We start from the raw sequence: 22,589 nt of genomic DNA on the forward strand, positions 1-22,589 counted from the left end.
CTGTATTTTACAAAAGAAGTATGTTAATGTTTTTTTTTTCAATAATCTGCTATATTTTAACAATGCATCATTTAACATGCCGCACTGTTACTTTCTCCTGCCTCATTCTACAGCCAGTTCATGAAAGCTTTGTCTTCTTCACAGTATGCCAGCACACGTCTATCAAACAGCAAAGCTCTCTGTTTGACTGACAGGTGATCTCTGGGGAACTGCAGCTCAAAAACACGACAGCAATCAACACCTAGCACCAAACACACTGCTGCATGAACCAAAAACAAAACATGAATTGTGTGAGCTATCACTTTAAGTGGATAACAAAAGGTGTTAATAACAACATTTTTTCCTAATATTCACTGCTCTCTTTATAATTTGGAGACGGGGACTGCTGAACCGGTAATAGTCAATATGAGTAGAATAAATACATCAGGTTGAATGTTTCAAAAACAAAAAATAATGCCAAGTTTAGTTTTTTCCTTGTTCATCTGTTTCAGCTTATCTGCTATCTCTACACCAAGCCTTAAAGGGACAGTTCAGATATTTCGTAGGTGGGTTGGTTTTAAACTTACTAAAGGAGCAGCTAATGAAGTAGAGGTTGTGTGTGTAATTTACGCAAGTGCTCAGCTGGTAGGTACGTGGTTTGTTTACATGAATGTAACTTATTGCATATTTTATGGATTCAGGGTGGACGTAGGGCTCCAGTTTTACACGATGCTACATGATAGTTGGACATTCATTTTCTGTCGGGATGCAGTAGCAGTATGTTCCTCTCAGGACTGACTGCTGAGTAAAATTAGGTAAACCTGCGTGGTTCAGTGTTCAGCTTAATATCTGGTGCCAGATGTTGATATCGTGGTAGGCTGCCAGAAATAACATACTAACTAACTGATTGAGACAGCAGTAGAACAGCAACTCCTGTGCTCAGTAACCTAAAACTACTATTTTTGTCAATGCAGTGTGGTGGTTTTGACTAGAGCATAGATTGAGAACTGAAGCTGTTAAAGGTTTCAACGTTAGAACGGGCTATCTCAAGGAAGGGTAAAGTGGTGCAAATAATTCAAAATAGCGAACAATTGAGCCATTACAGATCTTTTTAAGGTGAACCTTTGTAATGTGGCTAAAATATGTTTTGCTGCTGTCCCTGTCCACATCAGTATTGTGCTTAGCTTTTGCATTGGACCCGAGACTGCTTCTTCAAGTAACCGACTAACTGCTACTGTATGTAAAACACTAACTCTGGGAAAGTGCCCTATATAACCCGACTTATCCCTTTAAGGTTTACTGATTACAGTTACTCGAGTATGGACTCCCTCACTCAAGGGCACCTCTGCAGTAAGATCTTAAGGCTCCCATTAGCAATATAACAATTTACAAAGTTTTATGTTGCTCACTTGTGTTTGTTCTTAAACAACATTTGCTTTGTTTCATGATGCTATTAGCAGCTATGCTTCAGGAAATGTAGGCATATTTTCTACAGCGTTCCCCTGGGTTTCACTGCGGTGTCTAATTCAGTTTCCCCTGCAGCTTCACGACTTCTTTGACATATTGTGCTGAATTTCTACCCGAGAGACAGTCATATATATACTACATGTATCATATATGCAGTATGTAAATTGTTTTTATGGGGTTTACTGGTTTCCTTCCCTTTACAGAAGTTACTATTCTCAGACACTGTCCCTTTTTACCATTACTGAGATATTTTCGCCATTTCGGTTGATCTATTGCTCCGCCTGGTTTTCTCAACAACGTATGAAAAGCATCATATCTTGTGGAAATGCCAGGCTAACCTTAGTGGTGTCAGCTTGCAGTGTGAAACTGCTCCACTGTGCCTAATACTGCCTCTTAAAAAGACAAAAACAACCCATTGTTTCCAGTCGATTAATGTATAAGAAAAGGTGACACTGCTGAAAGTAGTGGCGCTGTGGCATTTTTATCAAATGTGGTTATTCTTGTGAATTTTTAATGTACTTTGCAGTCGTACTGGAGGCTTATGGAGTTAATAAATCAGCAAAAATAAATATCTGGAAGTATTTCTGTGGATATGGAAGTCTTGAATAGGGCACTACTTTATACAAAGAAGACTCAAAGTGTTTAACAGGAAAAATGGTACAAACCTAAACATTTGGTTAAAACAAGCTGTTACCCTTGACGTACAACAGCCTGTTGCTATCTATTCCATACTATAGCTTTTAATAAGAACTTAAGCTATTTATCAGTTGTACTTATAGAAAGACAGGGATGGTTAAAAGGAAAAAGAAAGCACTGTAAAACAACAAGATGACACCATGTCTAATGAATTATCTTGAAATGGCCAAGTTATACAATCCCTGTTATCATGATGGATTATTTACAGCCACTATTGTCAAAAGCCCTTAAACATGGCCTCTACTGAGAGCACATTTCCTGCACAATGTTTCACAGATACAAGGTTTCACCAGCATGTTAGTGAAAGTAGGAAGTTAGTGGTTAATTAATTTGAAATGTCAAGTGTAGGTCTAATTCTAGTGAGCTCAGAAATGTGTGTGATGATGTGATATTGGATTCTACAGCAGCTTATTGGAGACTGGATCACATTTTATTGTCAAAACAAGAAGGCTCCTCCACCCATAACAGTCAGCAGCCGCTGCACAAGTGTATGCATATGTCCAAACACACAAGTGCGCACACACTCACCTCCTTTTCATTAAGACCAAGGAGTGAGAGCAAAGTTTGCTTTTGTAATTGCCCTGCTCTTGCATACTGTTTGACAGGCAAACAGCGGTGTGGTCTCGCTCTTCAGTGTGCCAGAAACTCTAACAAGCAGTGATTAACCAGAGGCAAGGCCGAGTCGGACCGCAAATTCTATGTCAAGAGCAGAGCACAAGTAAACCCTTTCTTTTATTCTGTCAGAGACAATAAAAGATGGATGAAGGTGAGGAAATGATCATTTCAACTGAGCAATGGCGAAAAGTCAATGCTAGACAAAAATTACGCTTTACTCAATGTAGCCTGTCAAGGCTCAACTGGTATTTGTTGAAGTCCTTTCAAAGAGGCTTTTCAAGGGATCTTATACAGTTCTCACCTTCATCTTTAAAATTCTTAAGCAAAAAACAGGCCTTGAATTGCAGAATCAGACTTCTTTCAATGTCTTAAACACCTAGATTAACCCTAGTAAAACCTGGAAAGAGGGCAATGAGCAACTTAACAAGAAATGGCCCAAAATGATCAAGAAATTGGTACAAAGTTACAAGAAAATTACCTGAAAATAAGCAACAAAACAAGAAAAAAAATATTATGGCATTTTTTTCCTTGTTTTGTTGCTTATTTTCAGGTAATTAACAAGTAACTAACTTCTTGATGATTTTGCAAGTTTGCAAGACACATTTTGCTAAGTTGCTGCTTAAGTTTTTGTCTCAGGTTTTAGAGGTTAAAATACTTGCGAAAGGCATCTGAGCGCAGCACCGGGAAAACTATTTTCAATCCAGGTCCTAAAGGGTTAACTAGGAATGTCCAGAGGCTACAAGTTCTATCATAATCTAGACAATCAAGACAAGAACATGCTTCCCTTAGCTTAGCACAAAGACAACAAACAGCTTGTCTGGTTCTGTCCAGTACCAACAATATTTGTATGCCAGCACTGCAACACATACTTTCCAAAATGTTGAACTATTTCTTCAAATCTTGGGACCCAATATGAGTTGGCGAAACATAGTTTAGCATTTCAAGGTTACAACCAGTGGCACACGATGGTAGGAGTGTAAATCACAAGTTTAATCACGATACAATACGATACTGTACAGTAAGGCACGGTATGATACGATACGATATTGATGGTTTGGACAATAATCGGGGGCCTGTGATTGATATGAGATAATATCAGTAAATATCTTTTTAGTTTTTTTTCTTGGCTGCTTACCATAATCTGCCTGGCACTATCTGTTGCTAGATGGGAAAGGATGGAAATGTGCTTAGGCAAAAAATGGTGTTATAGATGTGCAATGGAAATTAAAAAAAAAAGGGGGTATCTTAACAATGATGATATGCATCAATGTTTTCACTTTGCATCAATAATAATTGTTGAATCGATATCTGGATCCAGATCAATGTATCGTTGCCCCCTACAGTGTAGCCCTGTTGTCAATGGCCAATAGTTTGTATAATTTTATAATTAAACATCTTCAACTGCTTAATCCCAGGGAAAAGTGAAAAGGCCAAATCATATTTTGTACTTCAGTTCTGGAGATACAATTTCCTGAAGTTAATAGGAGTGAGAATCACATTGTGCCCTTTATTGTAGCCATATTCTATGACTTACACAGATAAGACGGGTGGATTATTTATGTACAAATCTTGCCTAAAGCAAGTTTGAATCTTTTCTGGCCAGAAAAGATTAGCTAAGGATACTTGCTCTTTTTCCAAAATGCTGTGCATCACACCTGGGAGCTGCCCAGTACAACTACAGTCATCTGCTGCTGGCCACTCAGCAGCTCTGCTGAAGTAATTGGAGCCTTGAGCCTTCTTGTAAGCGTCTTGATCAACGGCACGTGTGCCATAATTGCTGAGGGAGAGCGGAGAGTTGCTCATTTACTTTCCTCCTCAGATAATCTCTGCTGGTCAGCCAATCTGAACCAGCAGGCGACTGATCACATATTTGAGGCTATTTGGGTGAAAGAGGGCTGCGCTGAGTTCCCAACAATAGCATAAAGGACAAAACAGATTTCTTCTTCATTGACTTGATTGTGCTTCATAAACACTGATAATTGTCTCCTCCACCACAAGAAATAACACCTCATACCCTGTGCAACTGATTTGTTGTTTTAACCAGTAACTGTTCATTAGCATTGCTTTTGATACTTAAAGGGCTCCTCATTCGACATCACACTCAATATTCAGATCGCCAGCAGCATTTTTTGTAAAAACAAAATGTTTTTCAACTTAAATGAGACCCTCAGAAACATTTTGGACTGTCATGATGATTTGATTTGACAATTTAATAGAAGTCAAATGTTTCCCATACATTCATTTCTTTATTGCAGCCAACCAAAATATCACTAGGAGTTTCATCCGCATTAACAGACCTGCAAAAACCTCAGAATCTCACCAACCACGATTGTCAGCTACAGCAACATAGAGTCTGAGCACAGACAGCAGAAAGATAACATCTATTTCCTCCGTAACGAACACATTGCTATATTAATCAAAATCACAGTAACACCAACCACACAACTGAATATTATGCCTTTCTGTCTTTCTTCCTCTAATGCAGTCTCGTCAAAAACAACCTATATATTAGTGAATATAAAGTATATATTTCAGGGATTTTTAAACCTATGAAATCCAATTTGCTGGGACTGAGAGAATTTTTAAAGGCGAGTGCAAAAGTTCCCACAGTGAGCCCAACATGTGTAACTACAGTTTATCAGGAAGCTCAGTGTGTCACTTCCTCTTCTCTATCATCATCTCTCATCTCTTGGCAAACTTGGGCCAAATTTATCAAGTCTGCAGCGGCTCTATACCATCAACACTCGTCTCTGCCCTGCTCCCCTTACACCCCCCCGCCTTGTCTCTCTGCAGCCTTTCTCTCCTCTTCTTCCTGCCCAAGAGAGGAGACACGGCCATAAATCTCAGAGTAGCTAATGAACTGCATTTAACAATAAAATGCACTGGAAATGGAACATTTCATTTACAAGAAGATCAATGGCAGTGACAAACACCCTTCTCGGAGCGACTAGTTAGCGGGATGATGTTCCGCAGGCAATCCAATCAATCACTGCACACCGACGCCGAGATCAATCAAAGAAGGAAAAGGAAAGGGGAAGAAAAAGACTTGAAGCTTTTCTCTTTATACTGTATTCATGGTCTTTATTTAAATAGGGCCACTAATCACTCGCTGAAAAGTCCACCTTCTTGTCCCCTTATTTCTTCTACTCGATGGATATTCTCCCTTTTTCTTGATCTCCCATTCTGTTTCTCCCTCTAACCCTGCGAGCACTGGGGAAGGCAGTTGAGAGGCAAGAGGAGGAGAGTGAGTGATAACCATCCGGGGAGTCAAGTGCTCCATCACCGCCATCCCCATCTGCGACCCGACAAGTTCATAATGCCAGGCATCTGCTTTCATTTATAAAGGCCTCACTTAGCCCTCACACACACTCACAGTCTCTCCAGCTCTTTTGCTACGCCCTCCCCTCCTCCTCCTGCTTTCTCTCTCCCGTCACTCTTTTTCTCCCCATCCGGCTGGCTGAGAGGGAGAGCGCCTCTTGTCCCCCGCCTCACCTAATCCTCCTCATCTCCTCCTCTTCTTCTGCTCGAGCCCTCTCAGGTTTTTTACCCATTTGTCCTCCACAGTTGCATCCATTTCTTTCCCCTCTAGCTCTCCATCTTCTCCTCTCACCAGGCTCCCACTCAAATATGAGAAACTATAAAGTGGCGGAGTTGACAGTGAGTAAGAGTCCTGTTTAACAAATTTTCATTTCGCTTTAATTGGAAAGATATACAAAATATTTCAAAATGCCAAAGAGTTAATGCACAGTATATAAAAATTTTGAATTGTTTCAATATAAACTTAATTTACTGTAGAATATTTTCAAAAATGAAAATGGATAATCTTCTTTTTCAAGGGGTTCAGGAGGCTAAGAGAAAAAATCAGTACAGCATAGTTACCGATATTTTGTGTGGAAATATCATATCGATACACAGTTGCAAAGTATCAATTTTCTTACTATATAAATGATTGAAAATACAAATATAATTTAAAAAATGAAAATACAAATAAAACATTTGGTAGCCTACTAATAGACTAATAAAGTGACTTTTACAGTCTACTAGAAACATGTTACCACAATAAAAATGACTGAAGTGAGGTGAAATCATGTTATTCAATAAAAACAGACGCCGACAAAGTTTTTCCTTCATTAACGGATTAAAAAAGCTTTTAAATCACAATATATCATAATATATATTATATATATTATTATACAGTACCTAGCGTACTGAAAAACATTTAAAATCTAAGTAATATTATATCATAACATTGGCCTCGGGTGATTCCAACCCGTTGTGTTCAGTATTATCAGCCAATGTTAACTTATCATGTTTTATAATTTCTTAAACTCTAAAGAAATGTAAAATGAGTATTAGCTGTTTAATAATGTATTCCGGCTAGAACTCAAAATTTTATGTTTTATGTTTAGACGAGCTAAAACAAGTTGTCTTCTAAGCAGTTAATCAATGGAAAATGATTCTGCTATAATTCTGATAATCAATTGATTGTTTGTTGTTCAATCAAGCAAAAATGACATTTTCTTGCACAAAGATTTGCTGCTTTTGCATTTTATATGTTTTCATTAAATATTTGAGGATTTTGGACATCTAAGGACATCATCTTGAGCTATGAGAATGCATAATGAACATTTTTCACTTTTTCTGACAACTTGAGTCCATGTATTGTATCTTGAGTAAGCTGTCAATCAACAGCATTCAGTGCACAAAGCATGCAGTCACTGCAGCAGTCTGCAAGTCAAGAGCCGTTCTGTGAATTGAGTGGGCAGACAGGCTTTTTAGTAGATGAATCATATGGTCCAAATGTCAGTTTCAGTTAGAGAATACTCATTATCTTCTGTAAACGTACACTGCAAAGTGAAAGTTTGACAGAGGAGACATTTGCAACCATTAGGTGGTGCACTTCTCTCACTTACATGCAGGGACCTCAGAAGAAGACAAAAAAGAAAGAGAGAGAGAGAAGAAAAACTTGCTCTGCCCATTATGAAGTAAATTTTCTGAAATGGGTTTTTATCATGAAAAATAAAATGCAACATCTGTTGTAAATATATTTGGATACATTAGTGTGTCCTCTGAGGGCTGCATGGAAATCACAGGCAGTCTTTGGGTGTGTATGTGTGTGTGTGTGTGTGTGTGTGTGTGTGTGTGTGTGTGTGTGTGTGTGTGTGTGTGTGTGTGTGTACACTCATTTGTGTGTGCGGGCATGCGTGCTTCATTTATGCAATGAAGTGGCCACACACAGTTTTTAAGCAAAAGACAGAACAGAGCATCGGACTGAAGAGTGGACTTCTCTTTTCCAGAAGGCTTTTGTTAAACACCTCATGAAGTACCTCTGATGGAGCACTTCAGCGTTAAATCTTTGTCTGGAAAAGTGAAAAAGGGCAAATGCAGCAATAAGAGAGACGGATCCTGAATTTAAAAGAAGCAAAAGCTGAGAAAATATAGCATATTATAATACCTGCGCTTTAACGAATAACAGATATATGGTTTATTTCTACACTAAAATACATCCTGTTAACTTTAGTAAATTAACTCAGAGAACCAATAACCAATAATTTTAACCTCTACCTTACAAAATAATAATATTTAGATAAAAAGAATGAGTACTATTTTATGTATGTTTGAGTTAGGCTCCTGAAATTCTCCAAAATGGAGACTATAATGCAATAGTTAGTTTACAAGGTTGTAAGAAACGTGCTTTTAATTATTCTATTTGTCACTTTTCTGCTTGTGTTAGGACTGTACTAAAAAGTAAAAATACCAAAGCATTTACTGAGTAGGCCTAAACTCATTCAAAAACAGGAAAACAGAAAATCACATTTCAGTTTTTGAAACTGGTTGAGGTGGAAAAGTTAGCGGATTAATAAAAGTAAAATATGACATATTAGGGCTGCTCGATTATGGTTTTGTCAATTTGTAGAGCACAATTATTTAACATATTCACCTACTCTTGTGGAAACATTATGGATTTATCGAACTTTACAACTTTTTTTTACAGTAGATTTTCTTTAACTTTAAATGTAATTCGACTGTAGGTGGCCTTTTGGTCTGAACTGTAACAGTTACGGCACTCAAATACTGACACTATCGGTGTGCGGCTTTGCTGATACCACACTCCAGCTGAACACAGCAGAGGGGAGGCGAGGATCACACTGCATTTTTCCATTGACCTGCTAGACTTAGACCATGTTTAGATGAGAACAGCCCTAATAAAAATGGAAAAGTCTTCATTTATATGGATCTGCAAAAACAACTGAAAAGGCTGTGGTATGCACATAGGCCAGTAGTTGGTGGTGTAACTTTGTAATGACACACCACAGAAGAACAACATGCGCCTGCGCATTAAGTGCTGAGTATAAACAAACACGTCCATCTGGACGGACGATGAAGCGGGATTACTACATTGAGTCACACTGGATTGTAAAGTACGCCATTGTTGTTATTGTTGTCCTCCTAATTGCGCTTGGCTATCTGTCAGAAACGTAATGCACTGGGCAAAGTGCGGCTGTGACATCACTACTCTGAAAGGATCCACGATTGCCAGTTTATACGGCGACACAGGGGTGGCATTTTTAGAAAAACCTACACTCTCAAACCCAGTTTCGCCAGTTTGCATTTTCAGGCTCCCAAAACGCTGTTTTTGTGTGAACAAAAGGTCAAACTGCAACAAAAGTTTAATGTTTCATGCAAGAACACTGCTGTGTAAACAGCTGCTTACTGTTGCCTACTTATCACACTGCTACATGGGCGTTTGTTTGAATTGCTCTATTGACTGAAATTACTGAGTAAAGGCAAGTTGCTGACAGAATAAGACACCAATAAGATTGACCCTTTGTGGTTCTTTCTCTTTCATACTGTAGAGTCACACGGCGTTACAGCCTCAGCTCACTGCCACCTGATGGAAATCCTAATGCACTACGAAGCAATCAATCAAACAATGAAATGTGTAGTACATCTGAGTTTGGCATCATTTAGGGATGTTACCTTGAGTCCTGGAGATGAACTAGTGATGGATTCTTTCCCCTTTTTTCTGACATTTTATTCATTAAAGCATTAATTCATTAATGAATCAACCTAGAAAATAATTGACGTATAATGAAAATAGTCATTAGTTGCAGCTCTACAATGAATTAATCTTTAATGGAACCATTATTTTTGCTATGTCCATCAAGAGACATAGGAACATATCATCCAATGAAACAATAACAAACTAATGAAACGTTCGTAATGAGAATGTGAAGGACATTTTTGCGAATCAGTTGTATTTATGAATACTTTAACTTTGTCAGTACAAAGTTTGGGTTATCAAACTGAGTCCTTGTGGCTCTATGCACCACTGTAACTGATCCCACACTGTACAGCAAAACTTGCTCATGTTTTGGCATCTTTCACAGTGTCTGCTGCAGCCGTTTACCGCGGGCTACGCGTCCTTGTGACAGTGTTGTTGACAGTTGACAGCTCCCTCCCTCCGCGCTACTGTCTCCCCCCAGCTGGCTGGCTCTAACACTAATGGTCGCCCTCAGTAGGAGCTGGCGGGTCGCGGGTGCCTTTGCCGTCATCATTAAGCACCATTGGTTTAATGAACGCGGCATTTAGGAGTGCTTGGACCTTCATGCTCCGCCGCCTCATTAAGTGGAAAGCAAACTAATATGGGGAGCAACCTAGAGCTCACCTCTAGAGATGAGAGAGAGAGTGAGTGAGAGCAAGAGGAACACACGCACACACACGCACACACACGCACACGCACACACACGCACATGCACACACACACACACACACACACACACACACAGTGTCTGGAGGAGGCCTTTGATGGAAAGGGCTTGAACCAAGTTGTAAACGATAAGAGAACAGCAGTTTCTTACAACTTTGAACATGGTGTAGCAACACTAGCAGTTTAAACAGTGATCATAGAAGTAGTAAACCCATTGCTAGAGGAAATTCCAGTATTTTCAGCTAATGCTTTGGTATAAGCATTAGTAGTCAAAGTAGTTTCAAGTTATAATTTCAAGTTTGAATTTGTCTTTGCAAATTTAAATGCCGTTCTTTAATGTCACTGACTGTTTGTGCTTTATTTTTTTTAAAAGCATTGGTTCAAGCAGCATTAAAGCACTGGTACTGTTTTAGAGGTATTGTTTTGGAACCAGTATTGGAAAAAACCCAAATGGTACCCAAAGCAAAGTGCAACACAAAATTTCAGTGTACCAGTCAGGCCTAGCACTTTGAAAATGTTTTCACCAGCCCAACCCTGATGTAGTCACTTCACTCTTTCAACATGAGCACTGTATTAAGATACATTTTTAAAAAAATCCAAAACATATCCTTTAACCTATGGTTAGGCTGGTTTCATCACTGAGAGTAACCAGAAATGTGTTTAAGGTGTCCTCTTGCAAAACCTACCAACCAATCAAAAACAAGCATTTTCCATGGCTGATACATGGGAATATTCTAGTCTAACGAGGCTAAACTAAACCTGAATACCACTATCCTGAATAAACTATGGTTATAAAATATAAAAATATAAACCTGTAAACCTGTAAAGTACCAGCCTACATGCAACATTCAAAAATCCATACACAGCACCCTAATTTCAGTCATGACCCAGTTTCAGTCTAAAGTCTTTGGCTTTCAGAGAAGCTGTGAATGAGGGAGACTTCTCAACCTGCCGCCCACTCCCTCAGGTGGCTGTGCCAAAATCTGCCCACACCTTGCCATCCATCCTGCCATTTTGTCCATCCACACATCCCCTCCTGCCCCTCCTCTTCCTGCCTCCTCTTCCTTCCTCATCTACCCGTCCCTAGGGTGGGCCTGGGTGGAGATAATTCCCTCTCTACACAGAAACAATTAAGGGCTCGGCTCAGGGCTTTATGGTCAGAGAAGCAGCTGCTTTTTGCCATTTCTGGGTCCATAACTGTCTGAAATGACAACGTGGGGGGTAGAAGAGCATCCTGGGCCCCTCCTCCCAATTCTGCACAGGAACCATAATTCTTTTCCGCCTATTCAGCATATATCACACACGTCTGTAAGACAACTATAAACAGATAACGTCACAGAGTATTTGATGTTTGTGTGACAGATTGGAGTTGCAGTCAGGCCGTAAACATTTCTTGCAAGCAGATGCTCAAGGGGCCCAAATAATTAGGTTGTTTCAGATAACCTGAGTGGGCGGAACTGAAGAACAATACACAACAGAGTGACGTCCAGAGACGCAGGCAACAGGTAAGAAAACAGGAAAAACTGCAGCCAATGCAGACACGAGTACATCATCTGAAGGTATAAAACTAAGCTATGAAAAAGTTGTATTCAGCCCACAAGAAACATCTTTAAATTCTGTGACACACACTGCTAAATACAGGCAGAAGCTACACTGATAATACAATCTGTAGTTTAAAGGTGTCCTATGGAGTTTTATTATTTTATTATCATTTAAACTGTATGTTGCTCAGTCACTGAGTGAATCATTGAGCTCTAACAAATGTCTTTCCTTTCTCAAAAATGGCTGTGAGGGTAAAATTATCAGTATTTTAATCCCTTTGAACACTGGATCGACATCACTTTTCTTGCTTTGCTTGTTTAGACACCTTTCAAAAGTAGTTAAACCTTTGAACCCTGGATAAATTGGTTTGATTTCTTCTTCAAAAACATAGTAAAAATAGGAAGCGAGCAACTTGGCACCAGATGTCCTGAAAATAGCAAGATTTTGTAGATTTAGATTAAAAAAAGAGACATGGAAAGACATCTGGAAGACTAAATTTAAAATGATCATAATCACATTTGTTATTATGTTACAGAATAATTTTTATCTTTAAGCACTTTTTAATCAAGTCATTGCCTTGTTTGTGTTTGTTTTCTACTTTTTTGTGCTAATTTCTTAAATTGCTCATTGCCTTCTTGTCTTGTTTTTGAAAGAAATAAAGCCAATTTGTTAAGTTTATAAAGTTCAGCATTTTTTCCTCTCTCCTGCCTTGGCTATCAAAATGCTGCATATCTTTGCGTGCTAGAAGGGCACGTTATCAACACATGAATTGCATCGTTATATTATTCACAATATACACGGGCTGATAAATTTGGTATCAATAATGTAAAATGTATATAACATATATATATATATATATATATATATATATATATATATATATATATTTGATAATTCAATAATAGCTGATATATAGTGCCAATATTATGAAGCAAAATTGCCTTCACTTACTTAAAAAAGAGCAGCATCTAAAAAAAACTCACGCTTAACACAGTAGGTGGCATTATGCTTGTTTAAAGTTGGTTTGTGATGCTTCAGTAAACACAGGCAAGAAGAAGAGTGAGTGCAGCACGCTGTCTGGAGAGCCAAAAAAATGGTCTGACTTTTTGCTGTATCAGCAAACTTTCTGTTGCTACTGTTACACAAGTTAAAGACAGAGATTGTCACAACGGTCAGTTCAACATCTGCACTATTATCACAATCTAACACATCCAGCACCAAGCCATTAAACCAAAATCAAACCCAACAAACTAATTTTTTATAGTGCAATCCTATCCAGTAGTGCCTGTGATTCTATGGTTTGTTGGTGAAATGATTACAGGAAAAACATGAAAAGGAAAAAAAAGTAATTACTAAATAGAGACACATCCCATGTTGTTAGCCATTGGTATACCTAAAAAGCCTAAGGGGAGCCGTCAATTTGTTATTTATCTAAAAATCAGGAGACATTCAAATGTAAGCTTCCAATTCTGTAGTGGATACAGTTGACCTTATTATTATAATTATTATATCATATTTTTCTGAATCTTATGCTGCATTCTTAAAAAACAATGTTCTCTGGCTTCAACCACTTAAATTCAACTCAACACAATTAGGTCTGGCTCCAGAGAAATGCTTATGTGAAGATTTAAGCTTGGATCAGAGACTGATGAGGTGTGGGCATCTGTGCTTGATTGTGCATGTGAGTAAATGTGTTTGCATGCTTGTAGGCTACATGTCTCAGTATGGCAGAGTGATGGAGAAAGAGTGAGAGCTGTGAAAAAGAGAAATGAATGAGTGGGAAGTGGGGAGTGAAAAAATAGCTTGGTCTTTGGCTGTGTCATCTCAAGTGTTGATAAGTGATACTGAGAGAGGTGTGAATGGTGTTAACAGGGTACCCCAGAGAGGCTAATTGCTTAAATGGAGGGTCTAGTCATTATGGAGACCCTCGGAGTGATTAGTGGAAACAGTGATATGATAATGTACAACAAGTGATTCTGCAAAACTCATTCAACTTTAAAAATAAAAAAAATACTGAAAGACTGCTTATTTCATCAAAGGAAATTCCACAAGTATTTAGTGAAGTGTAATACCAAGATCTGTCCAGAATCACCTGTGTAATCATGGAAACAGGGTTTGAAGGTTCAGTGCATTGGGATTTAGGGGGATATGCTGGCAGAAATGGAATATAATACAATAACTATGTTTTCTTTAGGATATAATCACCTAAAAATGCCAGTGTTTAGATGCTACCCAGAAGCCTCCCCCACACACAGTTGTTTAAAATCAGACATACGGACTTGGTGCTTGCTGCTAATTTCGCAAGCCTCTCTGTGTGTGGAGGAAGCTTCCGGGTAGTAGGTAAACACTGGCGCACAGATACCACAGGCTCTCGTTACATGATCACGGTTACCAAACTAGGAGCTACTAGCTACAAGACACCAGTGACGTTTTTCAAAACAACTTGGGACGTCAGGGCTTCAGGACACTTTGATTACTGTGGACGAGCAGTATGGAGACATTTGGTAGTTCTATGATGTATTTTCTTAACGTTTGAGTTCTGGTCACCATTTGCTTCAATTGTTTGGGAGATTAGTGTGACTTCTTTTATCTGTGAACATCCGGCAATGTTTTGTGGACTATAAAACTATAAACCTCATGCCGATGGAAAGTCGGCATGAGGATGAGTAAATAATGGCTGAATTTTAGCTTTGGGGTGAACTTTCCTTTTAAATTGCTTTTTTCAGTCTTTTTACTGGTTTTAATCGCCTGGTCTGTTTGTTCTGGAGAGGAAGAGACCTCTGCAAATAATTCGGCTCCCAGTAAAAACCTCCCAAACATCTGAATCTTAAGTTGTCAGAGAAAAAAATTAAGCAAACATAGCAGGCGCTTGGTCAGTGGCCTGTCTGCATCAAGCCAAACACCTTAGAAGTAACATTGCTTTATAGCGTGTTTTTACCAGTTTTAATCACTTGGCCCGCTAAGAAATTCTAACTGGTAGAAGTTTTAGCTGGTTGATATCCGCAGTCCTTACTGCTAAACGACAAAAAATTTCTGAAAAATCATTCACACTGTTCCTTTAAGTGACTGCACTCACACACTGTCTGTGGGTGGCTTTGATTGTGAAGTTCAGCTTAAATGAACAAGATCTATTTATATTGGAATACACTTGGACTTTCTATGCATGGCTCAGTCTCAGAAGTGAACCGCTGTGAGTCAAATCCAGACAAGAGGGTTTCCCTGACATAACAATAAATAAATAAATCTCTGTGTGTTATATTAATATTGAAATAAATATATGGAAGAAAAATAATTATTTGATTTTAAAAGTAGCTATTGCAGGTGCACAGTCAATTACTTTTTTATTACTTTATTATTTATTGATTTTTAGCCTCATTGTCTCATTATTTCCCAGATTCATGAAAATTGATTGATTAATTCATTTATCAACACGTTAGGACAATACTTTGGTTTAAAATAAATAAATAAATAACTGAAAGAAACCAATATGTAACACAGCCTCAAGTATTTGAGCAGTGCTTTTCCATTTAACAGAGAATGGTGATGGGAATATGAAAATAGTGGATTTGCACAGATCACTGCCATGACCACTGATGCTGCATATTTATACCTTATTTACTCCCTTTGCCTATCTACGATTACTCCTTCCTACTCCCACTGATGATCTCCATCCCTGTATCTCTGCTGTCTGCTCATTATTTTTCAGATGGAGGTCAAGGAAAGACATCTTCATTAGGATTTGCCCTGGAAAGTTGGATCACTCTCTTGGACTGTTTTGGCAGAGGGAGCTCAGACAACCCAAATAGCACTCTAATGCTACAGATGTCCTATTGATTGACTCACTGTCAGAATCAATAAAGTTGGGTTTTCAAAATGCCTGGGCAATCACTGAGACGTTAAGGTTGCTCCTGGATAAACAGGGAGATTTATGGGCCAAACTGCAGAGCGGATTGCTGCATAGTAAATCACAGCCTACAGGATGCTATAAAGAAGGGCTTCGGGAGGAGTCTGATATTACAAACCAGTCTGATTTCACACAATATTTAAAACGGGGTTCGTACAGTCATTACAAAATGAAATTCAAAGACTTTCAAGGACTGTTTCAAACACTTTTTTTCATTTTTAAGGACTTCATTCAAAGCAAGTCATTTATTTTCTTTCTCTTTTTTAAAGACTCTTTTTTTTAATAACTCTCTTTCTTTTTAGTAAAGAGTTACTTCTAACACTCTTTTATGCATTACTCTACATGATCCTCAACAAAACATCTGAAAAGCTGTAAGGCTTACACTATTATAATGGACAACTTTTGTTGCGTTTCTAAAATTTCAAATCCATGTAGTTTTAGAGTGAGCTTCAGTTTAACTAAGAAACTAAAGTGAGCGGTGACCCAAGTTCTCCTGCCTGCTTCACACCTACTGACTGTCTGCACACAGCACAAGAGGAGGGGGAGAGACCTGCCGCGTTTGACTGATATTAGACAGAAGCTGCATTTACACTGCCTGTTCAAGGTGGAAATATCACGCCGTTATTCCACCTCGCCATTCTGTATATATCACCCGATCACTTAAAAGGGGGGAAAAGTAGTCTCACCTCTTAGCCAGGTGTACGACCTAAAGCAGTAGATTTAAAAAGCAGCTGTTGCATAGCAGCTAATACAAGGAAGAACAGCAACCGTGAATGTCCACAAATTGGGAAAACAATGAGATTTGGGAGCTCCTTCCCCTCTAAACAGAGGACGAGATTAGCTGTCATATAACAGAGACAGTAAATGATTGTGATCGAGATGTTATGCCTTTGTTATAGTTCAGAAAGCACTGCCATCATATATAATATCTCACACTACAAGCGGACGATTGTGTGTTAAATTGCAGGATGCTGTGATGCAGTGTATAATCACACACTGGAGCGTAATGATGCCGCCATTGTTTTGTTCCGTGTGAAAATTCAAGAACGGTATAAAATGGGGACTTTGCTGCAGCTCTAGAGCACGATCTCTGTGTAAAAGTGGCTAGAATTTGTTTACAAAAATCAGTGCACATTATGAAGGCACAACTGTCTTGTTTTTTCACTGTGAATCCTTCTCAATCATCAATTATAACCAACAAGAGGTGTGTGACTGTATTTCTCTGCAGACTGAGACTTTTATGGGTGTGTTCAGCCACGACACTCAGGCGAGGTTGAGGCTTTATAAAAAGGTCCAGACCAGGTGCCAGACTGTAAGTAGCAGGTATCCAAGAGACACAGGATTAAAAAATGCAAATGTAGCAAGGCAAAAATTCAAGACGAGCATAAATCTGGGGTTTACTTCTACTTCCAATTTTGCTGGTGAGAATTTAACAAACAGTATCCAAAACTCCTAACTGCATAACACACCTTTAAAATAGAACCATTTGAAAGTTGCGTAAGAAAACAACACCAGCTGGAACTTAAGTTTCAATTCCAGTTTTTTAAGGCTATTACATCGGCGCACCGCTTAAAAAAGAGGACAGTGTATCCTAGTGAAAGTCGGCTCATTAAGTAAAATCATGTTAAGTTTAGCCATGCCAACACAGGACTAACGGACAAGATGGTAACGTGTCAGAAAAAAAAAAAAAGAAGAAAACAAGCAATTTTTGGATTATTCACAAAATAATTATACGGACTTGATGAACAAAACTTTGCTTAAAAAAGACTTTTGACTTTCAATGACTTTTTAAGCACAATAGAGGCTAATTTTCACGTTTTTCCGATACTTTATGTTTTCTAGGCAAAATTCAAGCACATCAAGCATTTCAAGTAACTTATGCAAACCATGTCAAAATAAATAATACAGTTTTTCTAACAGGCACAACTGATAATGTAACAAATTCCACAATCATTACACCCACCGCAGGGACTCAGACATCACTCGCTGACCTCCCTTTCTCCAAAAAGCCAATCTTCAACTCCGCTATACAGCAAACTGGTTCTCAAAGTGCCACCCACAACTACTGCTGTTCAAAAACTGCTGAGAAAGCAACGGCCTGGCCCACAAAGGGTTAACCCCAAACACTCATTGTTCAGACTCAGTGGGGCATGTGGCCTCATTCAGCTACCTGATATGCCCCCACCACGCCCCAGAACTACTCACAGCCAAGGTCCCCACGTCACTGTATTCATTAATTATCAACTTCATTTTTCAACGCAAAACTGTAAACAAGATGGGGAAATGGGGAGCTGGAGAGCGATTAGTGAGGTAAAGAAGGCTGAGGGAGGCAGGGAGTAAGAAATAAGGAAGAAAAGAGGAAGCGGGAGGCAAAAGAAAAGGGGAAGAAGGTGAATGAGAACGCTGTTGGGCAGAAGGGAAGACCAAACATGGGGGACAAGGAGGGGAAAGTGACATATTTTTTGCAGGGTTTGTAATTTTTTTTTTTTTTACTAAACAGCGGATGTTGCAGAGGCATCCCAGTGCCTGTTCCCCTCCTAATTATTCCAATTATCATGGCACACTATGAAAACGTGATTAATAACACAGAGGATATTGTTGTGGCAATTAGCCATATGGTGGTGGGACTCTGCTCTGTCACGATTTTGCCATTAGCATCTACTTATGTTTGTCAGAGGCATGCAGCCATGACAAGCTCAAGTTCTGCTCACCTTGCACTCCCCACTGAGAGGCACACACGACGGGGGTGGGGGGAGCTGGGTATTCCTCCTGGCTTCTCGCCTGAGTGAATTTTTTATGCGGCATCCGGTCGAACTGGGGACAAAATGTCAACCGGCGTCTGGGACGGCCCATCAAACTCTGGTGCTCCTGGGAAAGAGAGGGGAAGGAGGAGTCACGAGACAGGAATTATTTGTGCTCGCTTGTTATTCAAACACAAACAAAATGTATTGATGCATATATGAGCAAGCTCTCTCTTCGCCCCTTTTTTGTTTGTTCCCTTAAAACCAAAATACATGTGCACGTGCAGGCTTGTGCACGCGAGCAGACACAGTGACATGCAAACACACACTAGGTCACAGCCAGTCAAATGAGTCGAGTTGACTCTGAGTCCGTCTCCACGGTAAGCAGTTTTTACAACAAGAGCCCCCTTGTTAAGACCTGTTGGTATTCTCCAGATGGCAATAAAAATGCATGAGGTCTGCTGGAACCGTGGAGAAGAGCTCCGCCACTTAAGTAGGAAAAACAAAACCTCAGAGAAAAAAAAAAGAAAAAAAAAGCAGGTAGAGTGTGTCGCCAAGCTGATACTCCAAGGACTGAGAGGAGAGCTTCAGATGAGTGCAGCGCCACTCTGGCTGCTGGTGTGCACTTCCGAGAACTGAGGATGTGCATCTTGTTATCCATCTTATCAACTTAAGATAAGTCATCTTGTTATGCCACACAAGCTGGCATTTGACTGTCAAGAGTAATGTTCTGTCAATGTTTGAATATCATTTCAAAGGAGCCAAAGTGAGAATGACGAGCAGGGTGCAGGGTTACAAACTCTGGAAAGAAAATGATTGAGGTTTGCCTCTAAACAAGTTAGCCCCTGTTTGAAGAAAGTGACACCCTTAATTGAAACAAAATGAGTGACAGGAAACATTTTAGCATTTCATAAAGTTTCTGAAAAACAATAAGTTTCTGAAAAACAAAAATCCCAAAACTTCAGCACAAACTGGATTTGGATGCCTGGACTGTCAAAATGCTTTTCTTATGTTTGTCCACATTTACATAAATATTTATGGTACCGAAAGCCTATTGGTGTAGGAAAATTTTTACTTGTGAAATGCAAAACCTGCCCAAAATACATACTTAGAGCTGTATGTTTAATTGTATTTTACCAAATATACAGCTGCAGCACCACAGTAAAGAAACGTTTTATTTATATGGGCTATAAGCACACTTTCCCATTTAAATACTGGCCAATATACACTCAATACATGTGGAAATTATTTGGGAACACCAAGCTTAAACTAATGCAGTCAACAACGGTCCAGCAGTAAACTCCCCCTTTCAGTTTTAGTTGACTATTTCAGAGGTGCTGATTCAAAATTATAATCATTTGGAGGATGCAGAGTGTGGTGCTGTTTCTTTTGATTATATTGCACATCCTCTTGTGGGATCATTTTTTTAAGTGGAGCAGTGGCTGTATGAAGTACTTATCCATAATCAGTGTATTACCTAGAGTAGATGTCAGTCCATAGACCCCCTGCCTGGAGCAGCAGACAGGAGTACCACCATGGAGGCTCGGCAACACAGTGCTGTGGAAGGGGGCAGAAAAAACGAAGTATTTTAAAGAAAATAAGGCATATCTAAGAAAAAAAAAGCAATACTAGTCAAAAGCCCTCTGATGCTGTCGACAAAATCCCTTTGTTTGTTACACAAGGCTTTTTATTGTGGAAATATAGTATTTGTGGCAGCAGCAACACTTGTCCATGTGAACAGTGCAGGCGTGCAAGCTGCAGCAGTGTGGCCCAGGAGTAATTATATATATCATACTGAGAATATTTTGACATCTTTACCTTACTTCTGACAGCCCTTTCCTTGGGCACTACATTTTCTCAACCTTAGAACCTAACATTCCTACTAGGGATGATAATCAATCGACAACTGATTGATCAGTTGTTAAGAATTTAATCGAACATGTGAAATTTAATCGATGGGCTATGTTGTGCTGTCAAAGTATAAAAAAATCTGATTTGACTTTCTTTGAAATAAGAAAAGTGATGATTATGATTAATTGTTTAATTAATCGTTAATTTTATCAATAGTCGATTAAGACTGCTTATGATTTGCAACCTTAAGTCCTAAACATAAATGCTACTTTGCTGTGCACTGTATTACGTTGCATAGTTTACACTGTTAGCTCTTTCTTCGCCTCCAGTTTCTACAAAATATTCCTCTCTCTCGATTTCAGCTCGTTCAGTCTCCACATGCAAAAGGTCTGTATACTTTGGCACATCACGGTGTCCTATTGTTTCCACAGTGAACGGCCTTTCATCCTTGTCATAATCACTTTGTTTTTTTTTCCTGCATATGTTTTGTCTTCTCCATAAACTTCTAAATGCATTGGGATGTGGAAGTTCTACAGTTGAAAAAATGCAGTGCCAAAGGAAAGGATTTTTCACTGGCAAGGTAAATCAGTAATAATAATAAAATCATAACGGTCTGGTGTTTGGTGGCTAAAAGAGGTTTTTGCTGATGCTCTTATCCACAAGAGCACATTTCTTAGCTTCTGTGGCGTAACCCTTGTTAAAAAAAAAATCTGATTTCTCCCTTTAAGCAAATTAAAGTTACAATTGAATTCATGTGGCACTTAAAAGTTCTCCAAAACAGCTGACACACAAGCACAACAGGACCTTATATGCATTCAAAGCAGCAGCATGAGACCTCTGTACACTACCACATCATACTCTACAACTGTGAAACTTCTAAGCTGTTTTGTTGAGCTACAGCACAACCTCCCAACTACGAGAACCTGCCTCTGCATCAACAAACAGAAAGAAGAAACTGAATGAGGAAGGAGTACCTGACAGCAGCCTGGATGGCCACATTATCTCAGGGCCTTAATATGGGCTGAGGAGTGCAGCTGAAGAGGAGGGATATGGGACTTTTCATAGCCATAATTAAAACAGCAAGATAGATTCAGTAATTGAATGAAAAATCAGGATCTGAGCAACATCTGTGCCAACCACATAAATCATTTCAACGAGAGGCTTGAAATGCCATAAAACCCGTGTGACTAGGAGTCAGAGAGCCTGTCAAATGCATCTCAGGGCGGCACGGATGACAAGATAACAGACATTGGACCTGCCACTTTAATTCACTATTTTAAATAAACTGGTGGGATGAAACAAGCTGAGCACATGACCAGAATGTCACTATACAGGGCTTCAGGACATGAATGACAACCTACAATACAAACTAAGACCTGAATGTTGTTTTTGTTTTATTTTTATCTTTGAGGAGAAATAGGTGGTAAATACTGTTTTACTTTTATAACACACACGGTAAAGAGCAGAACCTCACATATACTGGTGCGCAAAATGAACAAGACAAGACGATCAACTGCGAGACTTCCTGTCCAATGACTAGCATCTTGCTGAAATTCTCCACAGTATAAACAAGGTCACATAAGCTGCTTTTGCCAAAACCACATCAGAAATAAATGAAAAGGTCACTGCTCCATCTGCATTATTTCCTGATTTGCAGGTGCAACAAAACATCAATGATCACAACATAAACCACAAACTGTCGAATGCGAGAAAAGAATGCAAGCACTTATTTTGGGGAAGTTTTAACACAGTGTAGTAAGCCATCGGGTTTATACTATTTCTGGACAGGGGTGTGAATTGTGAAATCATCAGAACGTACAATGCAATGTGGGAGTCACTATGCTTTCTTTTTGATTTGATTACATTTTAAGAGTCATGATTCAGTTCAGTAACTGAGCATGAGCATATTGTTCAGCCTTTACTTACTTCAAACTATGGCATGAATTGCCACACACGGTGGTGGAATAAAACTATCTACATTTACTGAAAAACATTTACTTAGTACAATTTTGAGGTACTTTAACTTTAAATTTCCACTTTCTGCTCCCCTGTACTCACACTCAAAAAAACCTTTTTACTACTC

General features: G+C 39.0%; 1 long non-coding RNA gene across 1 annotated transcript in view; it reads right to left on the reverse strand.

Moving 5' to 3' along the window:
• LOC148188313 (uncharacterized) overlaps positions 1-22,589 on the reverse strand; it is a 74,077-nt gene that overhangs the window by 50,109 nt on the left and 1,379 nt on the right. The window contains exons 2-3 of the long non-coding RNA XR_015777983.1: positions 20,133-20,212; positions 18,626-18,782 (exon numbers count right to left, since the gene is read on the reverse strand). This is a non-coding gene — a long non-coding RNA (uncharacterized LOC148188313). The remainder of the gene's footprint in view (positions 1-18,625; positions 18,783-20,132; positions 20,213-22,589) is intronic.

The sequence above is a fragment of the Plectropomus leopardus genome, chromosome 11 (assembly GCF_026936395.1).
Source record: "Plectropomus leopardus strain MGB_pleo_1.0 chromosome 11, ASM2693639v1, whole genome shotgun sequence".
NCBI lineage: Eukaryota > Metazoa > Chordata > Actinopteri > Perciformes > Serranidae > Plectropomus > Plectropomus leopardus.